This window comes from Schistocerca nitens, chromosome 4 (genome assembly GCF_023898315.1).
Source record: "Schistocerca nitens isolate TAMUIC-IGC-003100 chromosome 4, iqSchNite1.1, whole genome shotgun sequence".
NCBI lineage: Eukaryota > Metazoa > Arthropoda > Insecta > Orthoptera > Acrididae > Schistocerca > Schistocerca nitens.
Window position 1 is genome coordinate 738,116,492 of NC_064617.1, and position 20,295 is coordinate 738,136,786.

A 20,295-nucleotide genomic window follows, 5' to 3' on the forward strand; every position below is an offset into this window, starting at 1 on the left:
CTTTGCGATAACAATGTTGATGTTACTGACGACATTTCCACCAAAGCAGAGTTACTAAATACGTTTTTCCGAAATTCCTTCACCAAAGAAGACGAAATAGATATTCCAGAATTCGAATCGACAACAACTAGCAACATGAGTAACTTAAAAGCAGATATCCTCGATGTAGTAAAGCAGCTTCAATCACTTAACAAACGCAAGTCTGCCGGTCCAGATAGCATACCAATAACGTTGTACGCTGATACAATACCTCTATACATAGGTATCACATAAAACTGCTCGCTCGTAGAAAGATCCGCACCCAAATATTGGAAAGTTGCACAGATCACTCCAATACTCAAGAAGGGAAATAGAAGTAATCCGCTGAATTACAGATTCACATCACTAACGTCGCCCTGCAGTAGGATTCAGCAATATATACACTGTTCGAACATTCTGAATTACACTATGTGATAAAAAGCCTAGTTGAAAATAACTTACAAGTTCGTGGCGCCCTCCATCGGTAATGCTGGAATTCAGTCAGGTGCTGGACGTTTCTTGGGGAATGGCAGCCCATTCTTCACGGAGTGCTGCACTGAGGAGAGGTATCGATGTCGGTCGCCGAGGCCTGGCACGAAGTCGGCGTTCCAAAACATCCCAAGGGTGTTCTATGGGATTCAGGTCAGGACTCTGTGCAGGCCAGTCCATTACAAGGATGTTATTGTCGTCTAACCACTCCGCCACAGGCCGTGCATTATGAACAGGTGCTCGATCATGTTAAAAGGTGCAATCGCCATCCTCGAACTGCTCTTCGACAGTGGGAAGCAAGAAGGTGCTTAAAACATCAACGTAGGACTGTGCTGTGATAGTGCCACGCAAAACAACAAGGGGTGTAAGCCCCCTCCATGAAAAATATGACCACATCATAATACTTACGCCTCCAAATTTTACTGTTTGCACTACACACGCTAGCAGATGACGCTCACCGGGCATTCGCCATACACACACTCTGCCATCGGATCGCCACATTGTGTTCCGTGATTCGTCACTCCACACAACGTTTTTCTACTGTTCACTTGTCCAATGTTTAGGCTCCTTACACCAAGCGAGTCGTCGTTTGGCATTTACTGGCATGATGTGTGGCTTATGAGCAGCCTCGACCATGAAATCCAGGTTTTCTCACATCCCGCCTAACTGTCATAGTACTTGCAGTGGATCCTGATGCAGTTTGGAATTCGTGTGTGGTGATCTGGATAGATGTCTGCCTATTACATTTACGACCCTCTTCAACTGTCGGTGGTCTCTGTCAGCCAACAGACGAGGTCGGCCTTTACGCTTTTGTGCTGTATGTGTCCCTTCACGTTTCCACTTCATTATCACATCGGATACAGTGGACCTAGGGATGTTAAGGAGTGTGGAAATCTCGCGTACAGGCGTATGGTACAAGTGACACCCAATCGCCTGACCACGTTCGAAGTCCGTGAGTTCCGCGGAGCACCCCATTCTGCTCTCTCACGATGTCTAACGACTACTGAGGTCGCTGATATGGAGTACCTGGCAGTAGGTGGCAGCACAGTGGACCTAATGTGAAAAACGATTGTTTTTGTGCGTGTCCGGATACTTTTGATCACATAGTCTACAACAACCGTGATCCCAGTCGTATCAAAACCTGCGTTACCGACAAACAACATCAGCTACCATCAACGTGAGAGTATCTTTAACAGTACGTCTGCTCTCGAGCTAGGTCCGTAACGAAGTGGTCGAGGTGCGACTCTCTGCTCTCCTAAGTGCAGTAGTAGTGAAAGATTCTAGTCAATGATTAGCGTAGCTTCTGGTGGTTGTTTGAATTGCTGGAATGGTGCCTTACGACTGCTACATAAACTGGCGCGTAGTTGTTCGAGCTCCAAGCAGATATAAAAGCGCCTCGCCGCTGTGACCATTAAAAAAGCCAGGCGTGAGCCTCGTCCTCGGGTGTGGGAGGCGCAGAGGCAGACTGGTCCGTTATACCCTGTCGGTTAAATATATCCCATCCTAATCTGCAAGCTGAACGAAGTGTCTCTTCCGTCAGAGCAATTCTTGTGTCAACGAATATTTCTCAATTGAAAACTCGCTGGCCTCTAGTAATTACCTTACCCCTTTTCTTTAATGTTTCTTTCTACCAGCTCGTCGTCTGTCCCTTCTACGTTGATCGACGCTAATTTGATTAAATAAGCTATGTTTTCCCTCTCAACTCCAACTTTTAACGTACTACAGATGCGTACGCTTTTAACGGTAATAATGTTATTTACAATTTAATAATTATATACTGCTCTGAAAAACAAGACAAGTTAGATAAAGTATAATAACCGACTAACAACTCAGTGTGAATGAATGAAAGTGAAGTAGGGTGTTGCCATACGCCTCCCAGCTGTGATCAGAAAGCTGGAAGTTATATGGCTGAGGTCAGCTTCACTATAGCGACAAATGGAGTTGATACAACACGAAAAGACAGTGTGTGTCAATCAGCGAGCGGTTACGGTTCATTGTGTTGGTGTTTTTCATTACAGGATGGCTCATCGACAACACCTGGATGACTTCAAACGGGGATGAATCATCAGGAAATTGCAAGGAGGACGAAGTGTGACAAGTGCAGCCCAGGAGTATTGTTTCACGTGGTGGGGCGGGGGGGGGGGGGGAGGGGGCGGGGCTTCCGAACCATAGGCATCGCTGCCCTGAGGAGAGGAGACGGTCGCCCACGGTTAACTATAGCAGCAGGTGACCGCTACATTGTGTAACAGGCAAGAGAGGAACCATGTCGATCAGCAGGTGCAATTGTAACTACATTTAACTGGACTACAAGGCATGCGATCTTAAGTTCCACTGTGTCATGGCGACAGCATACAGTTGGTCTCTTTGTTCGACGACCAGTACATTGCATACTGTTGACACCAGCTCATTGGCGGCACTGTTTTGCGATAGTGCTGAGAGCTCAGGGACTGGACCCCGAAGAATGAGGTCGCAAGCTCTTCTCGAATGAGAGCAGATTCAGTCTGAGTTCTGATTCTGGATGTACCCTCATGTGGCGAGAAGTGCGAACACGTAATGCACTCGCGAACATTGTCCAACATGATCGTTTTCTTCGAACACAGTACACTCAACGGCCAACGATATTGTGACACTGTACTTCTTCACCATGTGCGCCTTCTTCATTCTTGCCTGACTTCATTTTATTGATGAAAGTGCACGAGTGCATCGGACAGCATAGATGGAAGAGCTCTTGAAACGGAGTAATAAATGGCGAATGGAGTAGCCTGCGCTTTTCCCCGACTTAAATCCCATCAAGAATGTTTAGGATGCATTGGGGACACATACTGCAGCACGTCCATGTTCACCAATGACCGTCTTGCAGTTGTCAACCGCACTACTGGGGGAGTGGCACGGCCTACCGTAACTACACTAATGGCCATTAAAATTGCTACACCAAGCAGAAATGCAGATGATAAACGGGTATTCATTGGACAAATATATTATACTAGAACTGACATGTGATTACATTTTCACGCAATTTGGGTGCATAGATCCTAAGAAATCAGTACCCAGAACAACCATCTCTGGCCGTAATAACGGCCTTGATACGCCTGGGCATTGAGTCAAACAGAGCTTGGATGGCACGTACAGGTACAGCTGCCCATGCAGCTTCAACACGATACCACAGTTGATCAAGAGTAATGACTGGCTTATTGTGACGAGCCAGTTGCTCGGCCACCAGACGTTTTCAGTTGGTGAGAGATGTGGAGAATATGTTGGCCAGGGCAGCAGTCAAACATTTTCTGTATCCAGAAAGGCCCGTACAGGACCTGCAACATGCGGTCGTGCATTATCCTGCTGAAATGTAGGGTTTCGCAGGGATCGAATGAAGGGTAGAACCACGGGTCGTAACATCTCTGAAACGTAACGTCCACTGTTCAAAGTGCCGTCAATGCGAACAACGGGTGACCGAGACGTGTATCAAATGGCAGCACATACCATCACACCGGGTGATACGCCAGTATGGCGATGACGAATACACGCTTCCAATGTGCGTTCACCGCGATGTCGCCAAACACGGATGCGACTATCAGGATGCTGTAAACAGAACCTCGATTCATCCGAAAAAATGTCCATTCCTCTTCAACTGCAGTCTTTGCTCTGGTATTTCTTATCGCATTATCCACATCCTTGACGAATTTCAAACGCATGCCGTCAGTGTTGAGTACTTCAGTACCCCACTTCTTTCCTGATTCTTTGGGGTGATTCTCTTATTACAAAATTCTGATCTGAATCTGTGTATGCTCCTGGTTGCGTCTTACTATCCAATAACTATGAAATGCCGTGCCTTTCCCGCAGGACAGGACAGATAGTATAAATTGTGGAAAGGGGCCAAAATAAGGGCTGTCAGTTACACTCGAACATGCAACTTTATTATTTGATCAAACATTACAATAGCCCCAAAAAAATTTTAAACACACAGCTTTAATTTTTGGGGCTTAATTACTGGCTGAAAGCCACTTTAATGTAAAAACGGCTGAAGGCCAATAACTTAAAACTCAAGCATAATCAGAAATTTAAAAGGCAAGCCTTATCTGAAAACAGTTCTTTAGTTAGTCTGAAGAAACAAGTTAAATTCAAATCGGCTGAAGGCCGAACACTAAAACTCCAAAAGATTATTTTTTTAAATACCAAAGTCCTTACGTGAAACAGGTCTATAATTTAGGCTGCCCGCAGCTCGTGGTCGTGCGGTAGCGTTCTCGCTTCCCGCGCCCGGGTTCCTGGGTTCGATTCCCGGCGGGGTCAGGGATTTTCTCTGCCTCGTGATGGCTGGGTGTTGTGTGCTGTCCTTAGGTTAGTTAGGTTTAAGTAGTTCTAAGTTCTAGAGGACTGATGACCATAGATGTTAAGTCCCATAGTGCTCAGAGTCATTTGAACCATTTTTTTGAATTTAGGCTGAACGACTTAAGAACAAACAACTGAAACTCAAACCGGCTAAAGGCCGAATTCTCAAAAATTGAATAGGTTGAAGTAAACAAGCTAAATTCAATCGGCTGAAGGCTGAAGACTTAAAAATTCAAAAAATTTTTAAAATGCCAAAGGGCTTACGTGAAACAGCTGGAGGCCTTAAGAGTAAAACACTTCTAATTTGAAACACAAAACCGGCTAGAAGCCATAGAAGTAGCAACAACAAGAACAAATTTAAAAAAAAGGCAGTACACACAAGGACGTCCAGATGTTCGAGGGTTGGCCTGTAATTCAAACACAAACGCTCGCTTAGGTGAGACAGGCAGTCGGACCAACCATTCACGATCCGACGACAACCCAACCGACCGACAGTCAGCGGACCAATACTCCACACTTGCACCAAGGTTCCGCTCCGCACTTGCACCAAAATTCCAACGATGCTGTCAGCAGAGACTGTTGAACCAAACAAGAACGGATCCCGGACGACCCATAAGGGGTGGACGACCCGAAAACCCACGTCTTTTAATCAAACGAGAGGCAGTACGCCGGCAACACTTAAATAAACTTGTCAGTGAAAATCACATAAACTACACACAGCCCCGCGAACATTTGCACGAGGACTAGACGATGCTCATGGCAGTGACTGTGTAATAACGAGGACGAACCGCAAGTCAGCGCACGCAGCCAACCCATAAGCAATCGCCGGTCAAAACACGTCGCCTAACAAGACGACCGACCGACGTCAACCAAGGTCGTCCACAGGCAAAACGTGTGTCGGCAATCGTCGGGCAAGTGATGGCTATCGCATCTTCCTGACGTTGCATGCCCCACTTTTGCTTCGTCACGACTGCGCCAACCGACCAACTGCTACACATCAGCACGGAAACAGCATTAAAATAACTGCGCAGTCGACATCACAGGCTACCCACAATATCGCAAACACTTGAACGAAGAACGCGACCAATGGTAAAAGCAGTGACTGTGCAGTGACGAGGACGAACGACGGGTTGAGACACACACATCGCCAACCCATAAATGATCGGCGAGCAATCACGTCCTCCGGTAAGACGACCAACCGACGATCAACCAAGACCGCCCCTATTGAAACCATGTGTGCCGGCAACGGTCGGGCGAGTCATGGCTATCCGAACGTCACTGCCGCTCCAATGCGACCGACTCCTGCCGCGTCCCAACTGTCCGACTGCCAGATCCGAACTCCACTCCTCGCGTGTTGCAACTCACTGCCAGATACAAACTCCCCTCCCAACACACGACAACCGGCAAGTAATAGCAGTGCAGCAAAGATAATAGGGCGGGGCATATATCGATAAGCGCTGCTGCTGCCGCTCACAGGCAGGCAAGACAGCAACTCAGTAACACCAGTAATTGCATTAACAAAATGAGGTGGCAGTGCAGTAAAAACAGAATGTAAAAAGAGAGAGATGGCCCGAATACGAGCCACGCACGGCTCAGACTGATTTCCCAGTCACTTCCTAAGCATCATTTAATCCAGATGGTACCTTCCACTGTCCCCAGGTCCTTTCCGAGTATAACCTCTTCTCTTGTAATTCTTGAACAAAATAATCGCTTTAATCATCTGAAATTTATTGCAGAACTCAGTTAGTCTTTCTCCTCTCACTCCCACTACCAAGCTGGCCGGAGTGGCTGAGCGGTTCTAGGCGCTACAGTCTGGAACCGCGCGATCGCTACGGTCGCAGGTTCGAATCCTGCCTCGGGCGTGGATGTGTGTGATGTTCTTAGGTTAGTTAGGTTTAAGAAGTTCTGATGACCTCAGCAGTTAAGTCCCATAGTACTCAGAGCCAGCCTACTGCCAAGCCCACATACTCCCATAACTTTTTCTGCTATTCCAGTTCCCCTTGATTATTAGATTTTCATCTCCCTTTACACAATGAATTACTGCTCAATATCCTCATACACTTTCTCTCTCCCTTCATCTTCTGTTTGCGACGTCGAAATGTATACTTGAACTATCTTCGTTGGCGTTGGTTTGCTGTGGAATCTTATGAGAACAACGTTTTCATTGCACGGTTCATAGTAACTCACTCTCTACCCTATCTCCCTATTCATAACAAATCCTATTCCCGTTATGCCATTATCTGCTGCTGTTGATATTGATATGATGACGACCGACGAGTCGTCGCCAATGTTGACTGGTGGCCAATGCTAAATAGAAACATATAAATCACACCAGGTTTGTCAGTAACGTCAATAAGGTGCTGGCTGCATGGTCTGGATCTGCAACGACTAAAATAATTAGAAGTCGTTCATAAAAAAAAAAAAAAAAAAATATTGTATTTAACTGGTTGTACAGGATTCTTCGTGGCTGCAGACATATAAACATATAACTATTGAGGCCTCACTTAAGCCATACGTTACTAAGCGCCTTATTAGAGGTTGCTTCCTATCAGCTGAAGGCTATGCTACTTTACTACTTGACGTCCCGAGCAAGAGTGGACGAGAGCTCGCTAGAAACTTGATACTAGCCGCGGAGCGGCGCTAGCGGCGCTGGTCGCGACTCGTAGGTCCAACGATACCAATACAGACCGCGGTCGATAACTGCAACCCCTAACAAGTGTGGTATCGAACGTTGATACCACAGATATTATCCTATATTCGTCTGACCAGGAATCCTCATCATTCTTTCACTTCACTTCTTTGACCACCACTACATCTAGGCTGAGCCATTGCATCTCCATTTTCACATTTTCCAGCTATCCTACTACGTTCAAACTTCTGACATTCCATGCTCCGACTCGTAGAATGTTATGCTGTTGCTTATTATTCCATCTTCTCATGATAATCTCGCCCTTGGCACCTCCCTCCCGGAGACATGAATGGCGGACTAATCCGTAATCTTTTGCCAACGGAGAGATCAGAATCAAACTGCAGGATGGAGAGGCACACAGCAATCAGTCGAAGTCTCATTAGTGTTTATTACTCTTGGGTATCTAAATTTAGGCTATAAATAGCCATCTTTAGTGCACCTGAGTTACAATCCAGCAAACTCGCGGCAGTACAAGTCATCATACGAGCTTGCTGGTGTGTAGACAGAAGGAACAACTGCCTCAGTTTCCTTCTTCCTATACACCAGTAAGGTCGTATGTATGATGACATGTACTGCCGTGAGTTTGTTAGATTGTAATTCAAATGCACTGAAGATGGTTATTTATAGCCGAAATATAGATATGAAAAAGAGTAACAAAAACTAATAGGACTACGACTGATTGCTGTGTGTCTCTTCTTCCTTGGGATTAACAAAACCTCATGCCACCCAGTTAAGCACGAAATAGCTTCAGACAGAACAATGCTCAACAGAATGCACGAAGTCCCATTAGAAATAGTTGACCAAATTGATGTAATAAACACCAATAAAGCAACTGCTTACAGTAATGGCTACGGTCCACAATTAACAGATGAGCTAGTACAGTAAAATGAATTCCCACGTAACAAACCACAAAGACAAGCCAACGCTAAACGACACAAAATAACAGCTACAGAAAAATAAGTGAGCACACCTCTTTGGAAAACTGTCATTTAAAGTAGTAAATCTTTTACGAGGAACGAGTGTTAGAATCAGTTTTTACACAAATAACAAAATAAAGGATATAGCCATCTATAGCACTGAAAATAATAGTAAGCCGTGCAATCGATCAGGAATGTACAAACTTAACTACTATTCATGTTCCAAGATATACATTGGCCAAGCAGGAAGAAATTTCAATACACGTTTCTGGAAACACACGGGTGCCTTTCATTTAAAAAACTTACACAAATCCACATTTGTCCAACATGTAGCTGAACGTGAACATGAAGTGACAGTCATGGTTCATAACTTGCAAGTACTCCACCTGTCCAACAAAACAAAAATAATGAACTTACCTGAAGCAACTGAAATTTATTCTCACAAATATGCTTCCCCAAATGTTATCTTAAGTGACCAAACATGGTAACTAGCGAAAATTTTTCTAAACTCTTACCATAATTTGCTCATACAGCCGCAAACTAAGTACTGCCATGAAAAATCACAATCCAATGTGAGCCCATCCAATGTATATAACAGTTCTATACCATGTAAATCTGTTATTCTACCTTTATTACTTGTGAATATCACTCGAACTGTAATTAAAATAAGTAACATTAATTCCTTTATATTAAATGTACCGTGTTATTTTTAGAATATTCAGTATTGTCTAACTAAACAGTGCTGACATTAATTCCTTTATATAAAATGTACCGTGTTATTTTTAGAATATTCAATATTGTCTAACTAAACATTTACTATAGCACTTATTTAAGAAACATACAGAGTACTCTGCACAATCTCCCTAATAAATATCAGTTTATTCTTTTTCTCATATAGGAGCTTAAACTAGAAATCGTACTATCAACACCTGTAAGTGAAATATAGCTTTGACCATAGATATAATTTTCCAGTGAACACAAAGATGTCAGTCAACAACATGGCGGATACTGCACTGTTTTTGTACTAGATATAAGTGAGAAAGTATTTGTGCACGTCTGTAAAAGGGACAATCGGAATAATAACGTGTAGAAAGTAAGTACACCTAACCAGTAATATACCGAAAATATAAAAATAGCTGAGTAATAGCCCAAATAATATTACCTTCAGTGACAATAGTCACTAAAGCCTGTAGATCTCAACTTCCAGCCTCTACGTTGCCGAAGATTAAGGTACGTGTAACAGCCTGCAATTTCGTTTGCTCTGACACTCTGTCTTGCGAATGAAAAACTGTTTGTCAAAGGCATACCACTGTACTCAAGACCTCTCCCACACGGACTGTTGCAAGCACTCTACTCATAAATGGTTTCGTTCTGACTTTGCAGATATGTCACGTGTTTCCTTCTTGTTTCACTACACTTGAGCACTGAGTCGGCAAGACGCAGTGTTTTGTAATTTATGAACATTCCTTAACTTATGGTCACGAGTAATTTTCCAGGAAATGATCGAAAGAGTCATTAATGGTTTGGTTATTACAACCAGTCGAATAAACATTAATCAATTTTAAATGTTTTTGTCGGATATGTATAGCATCTAATAACTGGAAAGAAATTTTTCAAGTAAGAAATAAAATGGTCCATATCTCTCTGCTAGAGGTATTGAGGGGACTCAGTGGATCGTTAATACAACGACGGAAAAAAATCGAAGCACCAAAAAATGATTAATGTAGTGTAATGAAATTTTGGGGAATGCACTTTAAGTGATTGACGTTGCAGGTCAATTCAAGTGCGAGATAAGCCATAACAATTGTTAAATGGTGGTACATTAATAACGGTATTAACAGCCACAATACTGAGTGCAAGCATGCAAACGTGTATGCATCGTGTTGTACAGGTACGAGATGTCAGTTTGTGGGATGGAGTTCCAAGTCTGTTGCACTTGATCGGCCGATACATGGACAGTTAATGCTGCCTGATTACGACGCTGGAGTTGCAGTCAATCGACGTCCCACACGTGGTCTTTCCTCACGGTAGTGCCAAGTGGCCGTCCAGAGCAGCTCTTCTTACGACCATACAGGGTCGTGGCTTCCGCTGCCAGCAATCACGTACAGTAGCTACACTCCTGTCTTAGCCCTGTCACATGACTTCGTTCAAACTCAGTGAAGTGTTGATAATGGCGTCTTTGTCACCTTAAAGGCATTCTTACTAAGATCAACCCACCTCATCCAGTCTCAAAGATAACTAATGCTCATGACCGTTACACCGTGTATTTAAAGCAAACCTGATTTGCGTCCTCGTAGTGGCGCTACGAGCGCCACTCTTATGCGATCGACGTGAAATCTGAATAGACATCATTTTTCAATTGCAGAAACACGCCTACCAACTTTCATTTATGTCTCACAACTCCTACCTCGAATTGCGATTTTTTTTCCATCAGTGTAGTATCTACTTGCTATCCACTGAAAAACTAAGCTGAAGACCGTTTTCCAAGTCTAGAAAAACGTGAAATTACTCTGGGTGGGGTGAATACTGAAATCGAAACTGCACGTATTTCCCGAAATATACTTGCGTTCTACTCGACTGTGCCCGTCTAACGCTAAGGCCCATTCTACACTGTCAAAGTTCTTTGACAAATCTTTTATAAAAGCTCTAGCTTTGATAAAAGATGTGATAACAGTACCCCAATCAGCGGCGCAGTAAGAACATCTGCTCTGCGGGCTGCCTACACTGTAGTAATTAGGCGCTCGCACACGCCGAAGACGTGTTCCAGTATTCTGCTGCCGGATTAGCTGGCGAACTGTTTGTGTCGTCATTACAGGCTAAATATTACTCTAATCGGACAAGAATGACTTAAGAGAAAACCAATTCTCAGGGGAGAATCCAGGGCTAAGCTTTATCCCTCTTCAAATTACTCCCACAACAACCTTGACGGACATGTTATTTTAATTACGAGTATTACTGAGGGCGCATGTAAATCACAGAGCAAACCCGATTTGTATCCAAATAGTAGCGCTACTAATGCCACTCTTAGGCGACTGGCGAGAATCTAAATAGACATCATCTTTCATGATCCATACTAGTATGCAACTGGAACAAACACTGGTATATACCGCAACGAATCTTCACTCTGCCGCGAAGTGCGTGAGTTCATTAAACTTCCCGACAGCTTAAAACTGTGCGCCTCTATGGAACTCACGGATCGTTGTCTTTCAAGTGCAATATTTTTAGGATCCATGTTTGAGTCTCTATCCGGAACACAGTTTAGTTTGTCAGAAAATTTGCGCACTCTATCGCAAAATGATTCATTCTAGAAACTAACTCTGATCTGTTTCCAAGCCATTTCTCAGCTGCACACCTTTATCCTTCCAGGAGTTCTGTTCCACACGGTTGTGCATGGAGTCTGGAGAAAAGGAGAGGGTTATCGTCAGAAGTGATGCTCTGAAGGCGGATCATGCTTTGTACATGGGTAGCTAAATTTATCCATGTCAGCGAGGCAAGTGTACTGGTTTGAGATTCATTCAGGCACACAGTTGTAATCTCTTATGCCAGCGATACATTATCTACCATGCAGTAACATGATTTAAGGGAAATAAAGTAGGCCTAATATTTTCAACAGAAGTCTTGAACGATCTTAAAGGGTATAAACCGTTAGTTCGGAAAATAAGTTTGGGATTACCCCAAAGGAGTGTTACAGAGCTGTCACTGTTCATGATGTAATTGCATGACCATTCATATACATCATACACATGAATAACCAAATACACTGAAGAGCCAAAGGAATTGGTACACCTGCCCAATATCGTATAGGGCCCCCGCGAGCATGCACAAGTGCCGAAAAATGGCGTGGCATGGTCTCGACTAATGTCTGTAATAGTGCTGGAGGAAACTGACACCATGGATCCAGTAGGACTGTCCATAAATCCGCAAGAGTTATAAGGGGTGGTAATCTCTTCTGAACAGCACGTTGTAAGGCATCCCAGATATGCTCAATGATGTTCATGTCTGGGGAATTTGACGACCAGTGCAAGTGTTTCAACTCAGAAGAGGGTTTCTGGAGCCACTCTGTAGCAATACTGGACGTATGGGGTGTCGCATTGTCCTGCTGGAATTGCCCGAATCCGTCGGAATGCACAATGGATGCTTATATACTTGTCACCTGTCAGAGCCGTGTCCAGACGTATCAGGGTCCCATATCCAACTGAACACGCCCCACACCATTACAGAGCATCCACGAGCTTGAACAGCCCCCTGCTAACATGCAAGGTCCTTGGATTCATGAGGTTGTCTCCACACGCGTACACGTCCATCCGCTCAATACAATTTGAAACGAGACTCGAACGACCAGCAACATGATTCCAGTTGTCAAAGGGACTGGGGCCTATGGCTCCGAAAGCCCTGTTCGATGATGTTTCCTTGAATGGCTCGCACGCTGACACTTGTTAACGGCCCAGCATTGAAAACTGCAGCAATTAGCGGAAGGGTTGCACTTCTGTCCCGATGAACGATTCTCTGTAGTCGTCGTTGGTCCCATTCTTGCAGGATCTTTTTCCGGCCGCAGCGATATCGGTGATTTGATGTTATACAGGATTCCTGACATTGACGGTACACTTGTGAAATGGTCGTTCGGGAAAATTCCCACTTCATCGCTACTTCGGAGATGCTGTGTCCTATCGCTCGTGCGCCGACTATAACACCACATTCAAACTCACTTAAATCTTGATAACCTGCCATTGTAGCAGCAGTACCGATGCAACAAGTGCGCCACTTATTGTCTTATGTTTGCGTTGTCGACTGCAGCGCCGTATTCTGTCTGTTTACATATCTCTGGATGTGAATACGTATGCTTCCTGACTGGTCATTCATTCACAGCGTGAATAGCGACGGCCATAAAAATTTCCCTTGGGATGTACCCTGGTTATTTTTACATAACGTTCGAAGCTTCACGAGGCCGTCTGCTGATAATACTATGTGGGAAAGAGGAAACGTCAAAAATTCGGGAAGACACGCAAAGGATCGGTGCTTAGTGCAGGGACTGGTATATTACACGGTTCAGTTCAAATGGCTCTGAACACTATGGGACTTAACATCTGAGGTCATCAATCCCCTAGAACTTAGAACTACTTAAACCTTAACCTAAGGACATCATACACATCCATGCCCGAGGCAGGATTCGAACCTGCTACCGCAGCGGTCGCGCGGCTCCAGACTGAAGCGCCTAGAACCGATCGGCCACAGCGTCCGGCTATGGAGCCAACATGCACAGTTCCTTGTTGTCAACCTGGATCCATGGTTTCGTGGGGTCTGCACCGCACTATAAGTCATCTGACCAGGCCTCAGCTTTCCAGGCGTCTAGGGTCCAACCGATATGATAAAGAGCCCAGGAGAGACGCTGCAGGCGATGTCGTGCCGTTATAAAAGGCACTCGCGTCTTTCGACTGCTGACATAGCCCACTAAAGCGATTTCGCCGCACTGTCCTAACAGATACGTTCGTCGTGCGACCCACTCTGATTTCTACGGTTATTTCCCGTACCGTTGCTTGTCTGTTAGTACTGACAACACTACGCAAATGCCGCTGCTCTGGGTCGTTAAGTAAAGGTCGTCGGCCACTGCGTTGTCTATGGTGAGAGGTAACGCCTGAAATTTGGTATTCTCGGCACACACTTGACGCTGTGGAGCTCGGAATATTGAATCTCCTAACGATTTCCTAAATGGAATGTACCATGCATCTAGCTCCAGTTACCATTACGCATTCAAAGTCTGTTAATTCGCGTCGTGCGGCCGTAATCACGTCGGAAACCTTTTCACAGGAGTTATCCTACTACAAACGGCAGCTCCGGCAATTCGTTGCCCTTTTATACCTTGCGTACGCGATACTACTGTCGTCTGTATACGTAATGTCGCTATCCCATACTTTTGTCACCTCTTTGCTTAAGTCCAACTAGCGTCAGTTGCATTAGATTTTAGAAGAAAGCAGAGGTCCATAAGTTGGCCGTCATCGACATGGAGTACTGGAGTTTGCAGAACTGCAGCACGGCGCCGCCCCTCTCTTCCGGGATCTGGCCGTCAGCGCGGGGCGAGCCCGCTACCGCCACTGTCGCTCGTGATTGGCTGGCGCCAGCGTCGCGGCGGATTCGCTGGCGGGGGTGGCGCCGCGGTCCAGCGCAGCATCCGGGGGCGGCGGCGGCCTCGGCGGCGCGTGCGCCCTCGCCGCTCCTGACCCGCCCTCAGAAGCGCAAAATGGTTCCCATTCCTGCGAGTTACTCCTCAGCAAACAGCCATCTGGAACAGGATTTCCTAAGTAAAAACAACACTCTACGCTCATACACTTAATAGAATTACATAAATATTATGACGATAGACATCCAAAACATAGTCAAGGCCATCCAGAACAGGATCATTACACAGACGAAACACCAGTACATCTGGAGAAACCGAAAAAACATAAACGTAAATAAAGTCTTCCCTCACCAGAGGATAGGTTTGAGGTTACCGTATAATGAAATAAGAATCACAGAACACATGAACATGACACATTAAAATGTAAACTGCACGTTTCATTTACGGTGGGAATACGCACGAAAACACAACTTACCTGCAACAAACAATTATCAATGTGATACAAACGCAAACAGACAACTTCAAACAACAAAAAGTGGCCAAACACCATATGGATACTAATAACAACATTAACACACAAATGCTCATACTGAAAAATCAAAACAATCTTCAACTGACGGGACACCACATCACCCAAAAGAGGATACTACGTCAAGAGATAAACACCACTATCAAGTACATCAGACAGAATTGCAAAGTCATTAAGTGAGAAACAAGATAGACTACGATGACGTCGAAGAGAATTTGCACCTAAGTCGACTGGAAAAGAAAGGAGGTTTTCAAACTGCACTATGATTAGTAACAAGACTGGATTACCCATTAGGCGACATTATATGCTACCCCACCACTGAACAAACAGACAGAATGATTCTACGAACCAAAAACATACCAACAGATAAACGCGAACTTTTTAATCTTTCACGTAAATCATGTGAACGAAGAAATGAAGGCCTTAACCTTGACAATGTCTATAAGAACGTAGTAAGGGCTCTTGGACGCGTGTACCTCGATCGCACCCACAGCGCCCCGCAGTGCTTTGTTTTTACTAAATCCCCATAGTGGAAGTCTTGCAATTAAACTGCATGGGAAGCACGACCATGGACTCAGAACTTGGCAGTATGATCGGACATATTCTGTCTACCAGAACCGTACATATTAGGCAGAAGAATTCCAGGCCTTCCAAGGCAGTACATGTGAATCACAGGCGCAAACTAGGCCATGACTGCAATCTTTGTAGTAAACACCAACTTTACAGTAACGCAAATAACGCGACTATGCCTACAGCTTGCAGTTACAGTCGAAATAACTTCAGACAGGGAACATGGATCATTTCGTCGATCTACGCCCAATACTCATATGATAAAGTGCCTTTTGCTGAAGTAAAGAAGAGTTGCTTGATTTGCAAATGACAGACGATTACTTATATTAAGCCGGTCGCAGTGGCCAGCGGTTCTAGGTGCTTCAGTCTGGAACCGCGCGACTGCTACGGTCGCAGGTTCGAATCCTGCCTCGGGCATGGATGTGTGTGATGTCCTTCGGTTAGTTAGGTTTAAGTAGTTCTAAGTTCCAGGGGACTGATGACCTCAGATGTTAAGTCCCATAGTGCTCAGAGCTATTTGAACCATTTCTACTTATATTAACAGACATAAATGCTGGATCAACACTCTGACGGAACGGACGCCAGAGAAAAAGTAATAGTCTACGTTATAAATAAATGTAATCTTTTCGTTTTAAATAAACCAGGCCAGCTGCCAACTTACCGACGAAACAGTGGTGTAGGCAGCAACATAGACATTTCTCTGATAAACGGCGAAGCGTTAATAGAGGTAGCGAACTGGCATGTGACTGATAGGAAATATCCAGTGATCAAATGGTTCAAATGGCTGAGCACTATGGAACTTAAGTCCCCTACACTTAGAACTACTTAAACCAAACTAACCTAAGGACATCACACACATCCATGCCCGAGGCAGGATTCGAACCTGAGACCGTAGCAGCAGCCTGGTTCCGGACTGAAGCGCCTAGAACCGCTCGGCCACAACGGCCGCCTATCCAGTAATCATAACGCTATCAATATGTATACTAAAACGAATTCAGACACAGTCACAACACCCCAGATTGTTGCTAAGCAAAGCAAACTGGTAAAAACTAAGAAGGCACGTGATTGAAGAGTTTCCCCTGTGTGTCGCCCAAGGAAGCATACGTAGATTACAGAGCTCACGTCCTCTTACTGATAGCACAAGCTACAACAATACCTGCAGTACGCGAGGCAGCCAAGCAAAGGACAACATGGTAAGCACTATTAGGAAGACAAAGAAAAGAGATTCGTTATAAACGACGATATTACTAAAAATAAAAGACAGCACAGGAAAGAGAAATTAGACTCCAACATTACCGCGATGCTAAAACACGATACAAAGGCGAACTACGAAAGACTAGAAAGACCACTGGTACACATATGTTAGGACAAACTTACAGAACAACATTTGTGTGTGTGTGTGTGGGGGGGGGGGGGGGGAGGCTTTTAAACTGCAGACTGAACGTATCATGAAGCCGACAGTATTATCAATACTGAAGAAAGCAGATGGTACAACCACAAGATGCTGGAGTTGCACAATACTGAATCTCTTCAATAAATTACTTTCTGATGATGACCACAGCCAACACAGATAATACATGAAAAATACATAGCAGCAATCTTAATCGACTGGTGTTTTCAACAACATCTGGTGGACGGCACTGTTTCAAGACTTGGAGAGATGTCAAGGTTCCTTACGTGGACCGATTTTCTGGGACATAAAGCAAACACCCTGCGACAGTCGTCCAAGCCGTAACGGGGAATGTTACGATGTGGCGAATGTTTTCGTGACATTCCCAGGGTGACCTCGTCATTCTGGAAGGCACAATGGGTCAACACGAATATGCATCTATCCTTAGGGACCACGACCACCCCTAAATGCAGTTTGTTTTTCCTCGACATGAGAGCATCTACCAGAAGGACAATGCAACGTGTCACGCAGCTTGTAGTGCATGTGCGTGGTTCGAAGAGCACCAGAATCAGCTTACCGGTGGGACCCCATCGATCGGGATGGATCCTCAACCGAGAAACCAAGCGCAGCTGAGCACGGCAGTGGAGTCGGCATAGCGCCACATCCCTGTCAGTACCTTCCAGAACCTCATTGGCTCTCTTCCTGCATGTCTTCCAGCGGTCCGCCCTGCAAAAGGTGGTTATTCAGGTTTTTCATAGGTGGTCACATTAATGTGACTGGACAGTGTAGATGTAGATTCAGAAGAAAATTGAAGAACTGTATGAGTTAAGAGTTCTTACTTATGGTATATTATTTCTTTATTCAAAGACATTTGCGTTTGTGGCAAAGGAAGTTCTCCGCTGCAGTAATTGTATTTTTGGGTTAAGCAGTTTAACTTGTTCTAGACAATACTTCACTGAGGATGAAATACTCATCGTTCTCTGTCCTTAAAAACAGTGTTAGTGACACTCAAATTAAAAACTTCCACCTGTGTGAAACTATGTAAAATGTTTAGTGTTATGGACAGAGAAGCAGGAACATTCCTCGGATTAGATTAAGTCGACACAAAACTTCTTTATACTTTGCAACAAGAAACCACAGGGCACAAAGTAACTGCATCAAAATAAGTTTAAAATGATAATGCAGCCTTTCTATAATTAGATTACTTTATAGACTACATAAAAAGTATGATCTTACAAAGGCGACAAACCGTTTCTAACACATTTCATACACTGTAATGGAAAAATTTAGTTTATAAATTGACTAGTGCAACAAAATTAACAGCAGGATGTTTGGGATGAACTTTATAAACGTACTTATGTATTTATAAACATACACATGTACATATTCACGGTGTCTCACGCAAGCAAAGATGTTTATAGACAAATAAATCCATCAGTATGACTATGGCAAATTTTTCATTAGCGGTGACGATAATATCCATGCTTGCCCTTTATGCATTTCTTGTATGAAGAAGTGGACAAAGTTAGCGGAATAATCCGTAACGTTTCTTGGACATGTTAGTCTCTAATCAATGCACATAGCACACATACACTCATCAGCCAGTACATTGTTACCTCCGGCCTACTATCGGTAGAGACTCGTCCAGGCGATAGCAGCGTCACCTGGCGGGGAACGACTGCTAGTAAGACACACGCATGATGCATGTGGTATCAGTGAGAGCGCTGTCCGTGTGCAGATTGGGGAAGACACGTTATCTATCTGAGTTTGACAGAGGGCAGATTGTGATGGCCGGAGGCTCGGCTCGAGCATTGCGGAAACTTCTCGACGTGTCGGGTGTTCGAGGAGTGCTGTTGTGAGTTTCTTTAACATTTGGCGAAACGAAGGTGAAACCACGCCCAGGCGGAATGGGGTCTGGCGATCACCCCCTGATACCTTCTTCAACATGCCAACTGGAGGGCGCGAACCTGTCGTCTTCCAGGGGAACAGCTCCTTGACACAAATACTGCGGAATGGAGACAAGCTGGAGGCATTCACGCGGGCATTCATGGGCGCAGTGGAGCTCGTGCAAGCCACCATGGCGGCCAAGGGTTCTCCTACACTGGTTGCAGACCTCGTACACCTCTTCATGACGACCATTTTCCACGACAGGAGGGGCGATTTTCGACAAGGTAATGTGCCATGCCACAAGGCCAGGAGCGTGATGGAATGGTTCAAGGAACACAGTGGCGAGCTCCACTTGACGTGCTGGCCTCCTGGCTCGCCAGATCTGAACCCGATCGAACACATCTGGGATGTGATTGAACGTGGCGTCAGCGCTCATCGCCACCCCCCTCCCCCTCCCTCCCCGGAAATTACGGGAATTAAGTGACTTGTGTGTGCAGATGTGGTGCCAGCTCCATAATTACTTCCACGCCACGCCGCGTTGCCACTCTTATCCGGTGCCAAAGGTGAACTTACCGGCTGTTAGGTAGGTGATCGTAATGTCCTGGCTGATCAGTAGTGTACATTAAACAGCCCCTGCCCTAGCCTCTGTCCCATAGTTGCCATGACGGAAGAAATCTACTGCTCTCAAGTTAAAGTTGTCAGTAGCGAAACTTAGAAACGGAGTTAATCAAGTCGAATTCAGCGTACTGGACTTTCACAAAGCTTTCGATCCAGCAACGCACTGCAGCTTCGAAAAGAAAATACATTTATATGTTGCATTCGGTTTTCAAATTGACTGAGTGCTTTTTGGTAAGTAAAATCACCCACGTAGGAGTTATTTCAAATGTGAATAAGGGCTGTGTGTCGACCCGTCCGAGTGGCCAAGCGCGCTAAAGCGCCCCACCGTGACGCTGTGTCTCGCCTCTCCTGGATCAAATCCTTGGGGGTTAGACGGAGGGCGGTGTGGCAGCAAGCTTGCACGTGGTTTTCCACATCCACCTATGTAAATAACGGGCTAGCTCCCACTTCCTACCTAAGATGCGTGATGCGCAAACCATCTGATAAACGATCTCGCATTTGACCATGCAGTTAAGAGAGCTTGCTGAAAAGTAAAGCCTCAGAAATTTTTATTCGGTTCTCAATCTCGTTTGATGTATTACATGTAACGTACATAACTTGATCGATTTCCCCGCTTTGGTGACGCAACCGGCAACCCTCTGCCACCAGAGGAATCCGAGTTGTAGCGTGTAATGTGGCGATATGTGAGATACGCTCAGAAAACTGAAAACACGAATTGGAAGAATTTGTCCGACATGGGTAGCCTCTTCT